Source organism: Microcaecilia unicolor, chromosome 11 (assembly GCF_901765095.1).
Source record: "Microcaecilia unicolor chromosome 11, aMicUni1.1, whole genome shotgun sequence".
In the NCBI taxonomy this organism is placed as follows: domain Eukaryota; kingdom Metazoa; phylum Chordata; class Amphibia; order Gymnophiona; family Siphonopidae; genus Microcaecilia; species Microcaecilia unicolor.
Window position 1 is genome coordinate 159042861 of NC_044041.1, and position 10374 is coordinate 159053234.

The following is a 10374-nucleotide window of genomic DNA, read 5'->3' on the forward strand; positions in this document are numbered from 1 at the left end:
TGGCTACTTCATTCTACATTAAAAATAATTTTACCTTTGCTATCTGGCATCTAATTTTTCTAATTGTGCAGGTCGCAGTCTTTGGTTACTGCCTTTCTGTCTTTTAACTCTTTCCATATCTCTTGTCCATTTATCATTTTTCTCTCTTCGCATGTCTTCTTCACATCTTCTACTACATCCATCTCCAACACTGATATTTTATTTTTTGCTTTCTTCCATTTTTCTGCCTCTCTGACCACTCAGACTTATCCATGCCTCATTTTCCCTGTTTTCCATCTTTTTCCCTCACCCAGGATGTGTGTGTGTCTGTCTGAACTCCCCCTCAGCCATATCGGATCTGTTTCTCTCTCTCCCATCCCACCATCTAGGATCTTGTGTGTGTGTCTCTCTCCCTGCCTGCCGTAATTTCCTCTCTGTTTCTCTCCCTCCATCTTTCTTCCCCCTCCCTGTCATGCAGCATCTCTTCTCTCTCTTCCCCTGCCCCAGGCACTCAGGATCTCCTCTCTCTCTCCCACCTCACATACCATACAGATCTCTTCTCTGTCTGTCTCTCCCCCACCTTCCAGCATTGCTCCTCCCTCTCTCTTCACTTTACACCTCAGCCTCTCTTCTTCCACTGCCTGTTTTTCTTTTCACTATCCAGCTTTGCTCCTCTGTCTCTCCCCCCCCCCCCCCAATATCCAGCTTTTTGCTCCTGTTTCTTCTCTCCCCCTAATATCCAGCTTTGCCCATCTGCCTCTTCTCCCCCAACACATCTAGCCTTGCTTCTGTCTGCCCCCCCCCCAAATAGCCAACATCTAGCCTTGCTTCTGTCTGCCCCCCCCCCAGTATCCAACATTGTGCCTCTGCCTCTTTCCTCCCCCATCTTCTGTTTCCTCCCATTTCCTGCCTTAGCATTATCTTCTCTTTTTTCTTCCCCTGGCCTAGCTGCAAAAAGAAAAAGAAGCTGAAACTTCCCTTCAATGCTGTCCTGCCGCCAAACCCGCTGCCTCTCCGATTCAGTGGTGATTGGCAAACAAACACTGTGCACGGAGCTATAGAGCTCCGCATGGAAGCGCTGACAGCTCTTCTGGTCCCACCCTCTATGATGCAACGGTTGCATCATAGGGGGTGGGACCGGAAGAGCTGTCAGCGCTGCCATGCAGAGCTCTATGGCTCCATGCATAGTGTTTGATTGCCGATCGCCACTGAATCGGAGAGGCAGCGGGTTTGGCAGCAGGGCAGCATGGAAGGGAAGTTCCAGCTTCTTTCGGGCAGGAAATAGAAGTTGCTTACCTGTAACGGTAGTTCTCCTTGGACAGATGATCTTGCAGCCACACAAGTGAAGTGACTCCCCCATGACGTCACGGACCCGGACTTATAGCAAAGCTTAAAGCTTTAATACAAACGTAGTTTACTACGCCTGCGTGCAGCTTCCCGCCATATCCACCCCCCATAACCCCCCAGTAGTCACCGCCCCTTTCCAGTTTGGTAAAAAAGCTAGCGGCAACTTAAGGGAGGGTTGGGAGGGATTGTGTGGCTGCAAGATCATCTGTCCAAGGAGAACTACCGTTACAGGTAAGCAACTTCTATTTCTCCCTGGACAGATTTCTCTTGCAGCCACACAAGTGAAGATTCCCCAGCTCCACAGGTAACAGGTGAACAAGACGCCCCTGCGGGCACACATGGTACTGTAAAAGGAACAGAAGAAAAAGTTAAAACTGGTACCTGTGAGAGGAGGAGGTGGTAGTTGACGCCTCAGGACACAGAAGAAAGGACCGCCTGGCCGAACGCCGCATCAGTAGCTGAAGCGGTATCCAGGCAGTAATGTTTCACAAAAGTGTGCACAGTGGACCACGTAGCTGCTCTGCAAATATCCTGCAGGGAAGTTCGTTGCAGATGAGCTTTCGTGGCCGCCATGGCCCTCAGATTATGAGCTGTAATATGCGGAATCTGTGAGGGAGTGGCTGCGGCGAGCTGGTAGCATAAGGTGATACAGTTCGCAATCCACTGGGATAGAGTCCCCTTGGTTACTGGCCTTGGGTGGTGAGGAGAGCGTAGTGAAAGGAATAATTGAGAAGGCCTATTGGTGCCTTTAGTTCTATTCAAATAGATGGTAAGGGCTCTCAGGCAATCCAGCGTATGAAATCTCTTATGGTCCTCGGAAACATGTGGAGGAGGAAAGAAGGTGGGCAGCATGATGGTTTGATTGAGATGGGAAGGCGAGACCACCTTCGGTAGAAACTTCGGATGAGTACGGAGCACAGCCTTATCGTGTAGTAGTTGAGTATAGGGTGGATAGTGGACGAGAGCCTGGATTTCGCCGATGCGCCGTGCCGAAGTCAACGTGATCAAGAACAGTGTTTTCCAAGTGAGATATTTGAGGTCGGTTGACTGCAGTGGCTCAAATGGAGAGGCTGTGAGTGCATTGAGTACCAGGTTGAGGTCCCATGCTTGAGTTGGAGGGCGAATGGGAGGATAGAGATGCATGAGTCCTTTGAGAAAGCGCTTCACCACAGGGTGCTGCATGAGGGATAAGTCATCCACCGGGTCATGGAACACCGAGAGAGCTGAGAGATGGAGCCGGATGGAGGAGTAAGACAGCTGTGACTCTGAAAGATGGAGCAGGTAATCCAAGACGCGGGAGAGAGAAGCGTTGGCAGGGTGGAGGTGATGGCCGGAACACCAGCTAGAGAAACGCTGCCATTTTGCATTGTAAGACTTGAGAGTAGAGTCCTTCCTGGACGCGAGGAGGACCCTCAGCACCCCATGTGAGAACATCAGGCTGGAGAGGGGCTGATCCGCCAGGCCATGAGGCGGAGGGATGCGAGGTTTGGGTGCAGAAGACTGCCCTGCTGCTGTGTGAGAAGGTCCGGTTCCAGCGGCAGCGGAAGTGGAGGGCATGTCGTGAGGTTCAGGAGAGCCGTGAACCAGGCTTGTCTCGGCCAGTACGGAGCTATTAACAACAGAGATGCCCCGTCTGATTTGGCCTTTTGGATTGTCTTGGAGATGAGAGGGATTGGAGGAAATGCATAGAGGAGGCCTTCTGTCCACGGAATGTGAAAGGCATCTTCTGCTAGTCTGCGCTGACTGGGAAACTTGGAGCAGAATCTGCGACACTTGGCGTTGAGTGGGGATGCGAAGAGATCGACGAGAGGGTGACCCCACTTGTCGAACAGATCTTGCGTAACAGTGGTCTTGAGTGACCACTCGTGCGGTTGTAGCTTCCTGCTGAGTGAGTCTGCCAAGGTATTCTGCACTCCGGGCAGGTAGGAGGCCGAGATGGTGGACCGAAGCTTCAGGACCACCTGCCAGAGATGTAGAGCTTCCCGGCACAGCTGTCGGGAGCCGGTGCCGCCTTGCTTGTTGACATAGTACATGGCTACCTGATTGTCTGTCTGCACATGAATCCGCTGTTGCGAGAGGTGTGGCTGAAAAGCTTGAAGCGCTAATCTGATGGCTCGCAACTCTAGCAGGTTGATACTGTATGACATTTCTTTGGGCGTCCAATGTCCTTGAGTCATGTAGGAGCCCAGATGCGCTCCCCACCCTTGCTTGGAGGCGTCGGTTGTTAGATAAACGGACGGCAGGGGAGGCCGGAAGGGCATACCCTGGAGGAGATGGGGGGCGTGGGCCCACCATTGCAGCGAGGTCTTTAGACTGTGAGAGAGAGGTATCTTTGCAGATAGTGGTTGAAGAGCTTGTATCCACTTGTCCCGGAGGTGCCACTGTAGCGGTCTCATATGGAGCCTGGCTAGCGGGAGTACTGGAATGGTAGCCGCCATATGGCCCAGAAGCACGAGTAACGTTCGGGCAGATGTGACTGAGACCTAGGTCAGGTGGGCGATGAGGATGGAAATCCGTGTGGCCCTGTTGAGGGGCAAAAACGCTAGCATCTGCGGGGTATGGAGGACAGCTCCTATAAACTCGAGATGTTGCGTGGGAATGAGCTGAGACTTGTCCACGTTGATGAGGAATCCCAGAGTCTGGAGAAGTGAGGTGACCTTTGCTAGAGAGTGGAGGGCCTCCTGAGCAGTTGGCGACGCGATGAGCCAGTCGTCGAGGTAAGGGAAGATTGTGACCCTTTGCTGGCGAAGGTGAGCGATGATGGTGATGACACATTTTGTGAACACTCGTGGTGCTGAGGAGAGGCCGAAGGGAAGAACTCGGAATTGATAGTGGTGAGAGTGGACTTGAAAACGCAGGTAACTTCTGGACGCTGGGTGGATCGGGATGTGGAGATATGCATCCTGCAGGTCCAGGGACACGAGCCATGTGTTCTGATCGAGCAGTGGAAGAATCATTTGGAGAGTCGTCATGTGGAACTTTTCTTTTTTTAGAAATTTGTTCAGGGAGCGTAAGTCCAGAATAGAACGCAAACCGCCGTTCTTCTTCTGAATAAGAAAGAATCTGGAATAAAATCCTGTATTCTGGGAACATTCTGGTACCGGTTCGATTGCCCTGATGCGCAGGAGGCGGGAAATCTCGTCGTGAAGCAGGTGGATGTGAGACGAAGGAACTTGTGAAGTGACTATGCGGGGGAGAGGTGGGGGGGGTCGTAAAGTGAAGAAGGTACCCCTGGTTGACAATGGAGAGGACCCACTTGTCTGAAGTTATAGGGGGCCAATGAGGGGCAAAAAACTGAAGACGACCTCCCACCGGTAGCTGCATAGCCATCTGCGTGTCAAAAAGAGGATAAGGGTTTGGGCGCCGTCGAGGGCGCTGGTTTGGATGTCCGCCGCTCACGATATGCTTTCTTAGACTGCTGAGGTCTATGTTGCTTGTTGTTAAACCTGTAGTTTGTGTTGTATTTATTAAAGGGGTACTGCCGCCGAGGTTGATACCTCCTTTTAGGCGTGCCATAGGACGAGCGATGAAAGGACGACCTGGGCTGATTGATGTTGTCCTCTTCCAAGGTGTCCAGAGTGGTGCAATCTTGTTTGATGTTGTCGATGATATCCTTAACTCCGTCACCAAACAGGTTATCCCCTGTGCAGGGAGCATCAGCCACTCTGTTATGAACGTCCTCACGTAGGCCGGATGCTTTTAGCCACGCTAGCCGGCGTGTGGAAAGGCCTACCGCGGCCCCTCGAACCGACGTGTCATATGAGTCGTGGGCGGCTCTGATTAAATTGGTGGCGCATTCTTCCAGATTTTGAAGCAGTGGCCGGAATTGAGGTTGCAGTGCCGCAGGGAGGGAATCCAGTGCTCGTGAGAAGTTGTCTAGTATGGTGAATTGATAGTCGGTATAATGGAAGATGTGAAGCCCTATGCGGGCATTGAGCATGGAGCTTTGATACATCTTCTTACCCATGAGATCCATGAGCTTCATGTCTTTCGTTGGTGGAAAATTAGAGTGGTCTCGTGAGCTTTTGTGTTTACGCATGGCGGACTGGACCACTATGGAGTGGTGAGATAGTTGTGGTTTACCGAAGCCCCAGGTATCTTGGACTTTGTATTTGGTATCCAAACTCTTCTTAGTAGGGAGAGATGTGAATGGAGTAGACCACACCAACTTGTGCTGATCCGCCAGCACTTCGTGCAAAGGCAACGCGATGATGTCTTTCGGTGCCTCCTTATAGCGCAGAGCCTGTAATTTTTTGGATCGGGGATCCGGTTGAGAAGAGGAGGGAATATCCAAGGCTGATGCCAATTTGAGGAGAAATTTTGGATAGGAAGTATCCTCTGGTTGAGATGACTTAGATGGTAGCGGGGGAGAGGGGTCAGAAGGTAGACCCGGAGAGCCCGCGATGATATCGGAGCGGGCATCAGGAGAGGAAGATCTGGAGCATCCCTGAGATGGGGGCGGGGAAGAGCCAGAGTCTGAAAAATTGCCTGCAGCCAGAGAGTCTGAAAAGGACTCGGAGCGTGAGCGCTGCCGAGGGGCTGGCCGATCCGGGGGCGAAACCCCTGTCGCCGGGCGTGACGGCTGCTGAGTGGTCGTGAGGTGCTGTTGAGCTGAGAGATTTTGATTTTGATTAAAATATTTTAAATTTAAATGCTTTACTTTTTGTCTATTAGATTGTAAGCTCTTTGAGCAGGGACTGTCTTTCTTCTGTGTTTGTACAGCGCTGCGTACACTTTGTAGCGCTCTAGAAATGTTAAATAGTAGTAGTAGTAGTAGATTTTGATTAGCCAAAAAAGCACGCAGCAGATTGAGGATATCGTGGTTTGATTGTGGCATAGAGGAGAGGTCCGCGGGAGAGACTGCTGCCCGACCTCCTGAATGGTGGTGAGGAGAGAGAATTTGATCAGGGACCGCCTGTCTGTCCTGTAGAGAGAGAGGTGGCATTGCCTGAGCCAGAGCAGGAGGAGAGGTGTCAGAAAAAAACTTTGTAGCAGTCTGCAGCTCAGGAGGGGAGGAGTAACCCTGAAGATGTGAAGCAGGGGAGGAGCTGTGGCTGTGATGCACAGGGTGGGCGGAGCCAGCTGTGTGATGTGATGAATGGGAGGAGCCAGCCCTGTGATGCGAGTGGGAGGAGTCCTGACGGTGCCGATGAGCAGAGGAGGAGCTGCCTCGGTGCCGACGTGCAGGAGAAAGGCTTTCTCGGTGCCTCTGGCCAGGGGAAAAGCTCTCCCGGTGCCGAATGTGATCGGAGGCACTCTCCCGGTGCCGAGGATGCAGTGGGGAAGAGGTGCTGCGGTGCCCAGAACGACCATGCTGGTTTTCCTCAGCAGATGGTGTTTGCTGGGGTTGAGTCTGAGCACCGACAACTAGTTGGAGTTGTGGTGGCAGAGACTGTTGCCTTTTGCTAGGCAAGGCACTCTCCGGGGGTTCCTCACAGTGCCGCTTCTTATTCTTTGCTTTCTTACCGGGCTGTTGAGGTAAGTCCTCCACTACTGCCTTCATTTTTAAATGTCTTATCTGCCTCGTCCGAGGGAGCATGGCTGCACATTTATCGCAGCTGGAGTCTAAGTGCGTCGTGCCTAGGCAGTGGACACACAGGTCATGCGGGTCTGTGAGGGACATTTTGTTGGTACACCGTGAGCAGCGTTTAAATCCATGTTTCTTCGCCGACATGGTCGGGAAGAGGAGGGCTGCTAAATTAAATTCTTTGGTAATTGTTGAGAGAAAGAACGATTATAAAAATAACAAAAGAAAAAAATAAACGCGAGAGCTGCACTAACGATTCGTCAACGGGTCTGACCGCCAGAGCGGGAAGAATAAAACTGGAAAGGGGCGGTGACTACTGGGGGGTTATGGGGGGTGGATATGGCGGGAAGCTGCACGCAGGCGTAGTAAACTACGTTTGTATTAAAGCTTTAAGCTTTGCTATAAGTCCGGGTCCGTGACGTCATGGGGGAGTCACTTCACTTGTGTGGCTGCAAGAGAAATCTGTCCAGGGAGAACCGGCAATCTGCCAGGCAGCGACGTGCAGAGCCCCATGTTTGCATTTGGGCTGCCTCTTATACGGGCGCCTATGCGATGTTATAGGGGACCCCAAGTCTGCCTTACATACTATTGATAAGATACACCAGGACTGATGCCTTGGGCCCCTACGTTACAGGGAAACCCCCCCCCCCCCCCCCAAGTCTGCCTTAAGGTGGAGACACATCCTGCAGGCACGCTTTGGAGCCCTCTCCCTAGTTTCTGCCTTGGGCCTCATTATGTCTAACACTGACCCTGGACACACCTCGGGGGGGGGGGGGGGGGGGGGGGGAAGCAGACTGCTGTTTCTGCCGCTTATGTTCATGTTTCATGGAACTGCCTCTGTGTCTGTTGCACACACGCTTGATTCCCAGCAAACCGTTACAGCTAAACATTTTCTGAAAATGTACAGGAGAGCAGCTACATTTATTAAAGGCTTAGATGATCTCTCAAGTCTCAAACACAGTGAAGCTGAAAATCCTGCACACTTGGAATATTTGAAAAAGAAAAAAAAAATCACAACTACACAAATACCTCTCTTGGCATGAAGCTGTATAGTCCAGAAACAAATATTCTGTTGGTGATGTTTGGATTGATATAAAATCACTTCCCTGGCAGGGATGTACTCCTGATTTCTAAACTTTTGATCACTTATTTCCTGGGGTGGGGTCATTTGAGTTAGAGAATCTGCTAATGGTTGCAGGGAAATGAAAGCAGGAGAAAATAGACTTAAAAGCTTCCCTAAAGAATCTCATCCGAAACACATACAACACAGGGTTGAAGGCAGAGTTGGCATGGGAGAAAATAATAGCAGCCAATGTAACCTGGTTAGGAATCTGACAGCTTGGCCAAAAGAACAAGATTAAGTTTAGGATGTTAATAGGAAGCCAGCAGAAAGCAAAGCAGAAAAGGACAATGAAGAGTGAAGTGGCTGTCTGTACTTCTTTACGCATAATCATCTGGCGCTTCCTTTGCTTGCTGCTGTCCACTTCCCACTTCGCAATCCTTCGGATTTGATGCTTAACTTCCATGAAAATGCGTCCGTAGAGAAAGAACATGATAGATAATGGAATAAGCATGCATCCCAAGAAGATAAAGTAGACCATGTAAGTGTCTGCAATTAAGTCCTCAAAGAGGCACTTGCCACTTAGAGGTAAAGGCTTATGCCACCCCATCAGGGGCAGTAGCCCACTTAGGATAGCCAGGGTCCAGCATGCCAGGATGATCAGCAGGGAGTTCTTGGGCGTCATCAAAGGATCATAGTGGAAAGGTTTTACTATGGAAATGTAGCGTTCTACTGCTATAGCTAGAAGTCCAAAAACTGAAGCCAGAGTGCACACAATCAAAGAGCACAGCAACAGCACACACAGGTAATAGTTAAACTTGGGCATCCCAATATTTGTTAAGACTGCACAAGGAACACCTACAGCCCCAACCAAAATATCTGCCATAGCTAATGATACCAAGAAGTAATTGTTGACTGTCCAGAGCTTCCTGTCTCGCAAGATAACAGTGCAGATGAAGAGGTTACCAATGACTGCTATTAAGGCAGTGACCCCTTCCATGGCAAAATAAGGCGTGTTCATGCTGAGCAGGCTAGCATTAGGGGATGACGGGCAGCTTCCACTGAGGTCCTGAAAGCAGGAAGAATTTGATGGGCTGTCCATTATATAAAGGCAAATTGGAATGGATCTATGTTCTTGATAAGTTTCTTCCTATTCAATAAGCAAGTGACACACTATGATTTCACTGGTATCTTTTTCACAGAAGCATTCTTGTCATTCTTTCTGCCATTCGTTCTTCGGGTGCTGTGTTCTTCTGAAGTTAAACAAAACAACAACAACAAAAACTCAATTCTTTGCATCAATAAAATCTATCCTTTTTAACATCACTTTCACTCATTTCTTTCCTTTATTTTTCATTGTTTCTATTTTCTACTTGTTCTTTCTTTCCTATCGTATCTTTTATTACTGTTTTTTTTCTATTTTCTTTCATTTCTTGTTCCCTTATACTCCTGTTTCTAGGACTGTACCAAGCCAGCATTGCACCTGTGCAACATGCCTCCCCCCTCCCCCAGTTACTCTCAATGCAACCTAGGCAAGACGAGGAAACAATGGACAGGAAGCAATTCTGGCACATCCACATTGTTTGCACAGCCCTCAGTACAGTCTTGCCTGTTTGTTTGCTTTCTCCATTTTCTATGCTTTATTTCCTTTTTTGATCTGCTTTTCTTTTTTCCCCTTTTTCTATTGCTTAATGTTTAAGCAGACGTCTCTTAGCTGCCATATATGGCGAAAGCTGTAGGTCTATCTGCTTCCATACATCCTGTCAGCCAATAGAAATCTACAAATATAAAGCCACATATGACCTATTATCAATCAAGCTACACAGCTATGATTTCTACTTGTGACAAGCGATATTGTGTGTTCCATTGCCTATGCCATTTAGGGGTCCTTCTATAAAGATGTGGTAAGAATTGGCCTTAGTGTGCCCTTACTTGAATCTTTCCAACACGCTAAGGCCATTTTTACCATGGCCATAAAAATGTCTTATTTTTCATTAATTTCATTTATGGCCATGCACTGTTACCATTAGTATGTGGCTGTTTTAAAAAATTACTGTGTGAGTGCTATTTATGAGGCGGTAAGGTCTCCTGCATTAACTGTGCGCTAACCAGTTAACATGCAGTAATGTAGATGTGCTAACTGGTTAGTTCAGGAACTCTCAAAATAAAAAAAAATTACTTAAAAATAATTGTGTGGTTCTCGTGCACACATACCAAAACTAAATGTGGGACACATTACTGCCTAACACAGCTTAGTAAAAGGCTCCCTTAGTGTACCTGTGCCCTGACTGGAAGGGTACGTTCACGCATCCTAGTATGTATTTTTAGAGATAGGTTTGCCAGTTGTAATTTATACCTTGTAAGCTCTTATGCTGAAATAAATTATAGCACTGTAGTCTAACTAAAACAAAACATTTGGACACTGCAAAGCTTTCTAGTCTTTCCAACCCAATCGAATTTG

The 10374-nt window shown here is 49.0% G+C and overlaps 1 pseudogene; it reads right to left on the reverse strand.

The window, feature by feature from the left end:
• Nucleotides 1-7995: 7995 nt before the first annotated feature.
• On the reverse strand, nt 7996-9015 carry LOC115480993 (annotated as a pseudogene).
• Between the last annotated feature and the right edge of the window lie 1359 nt (nt 9016-10374).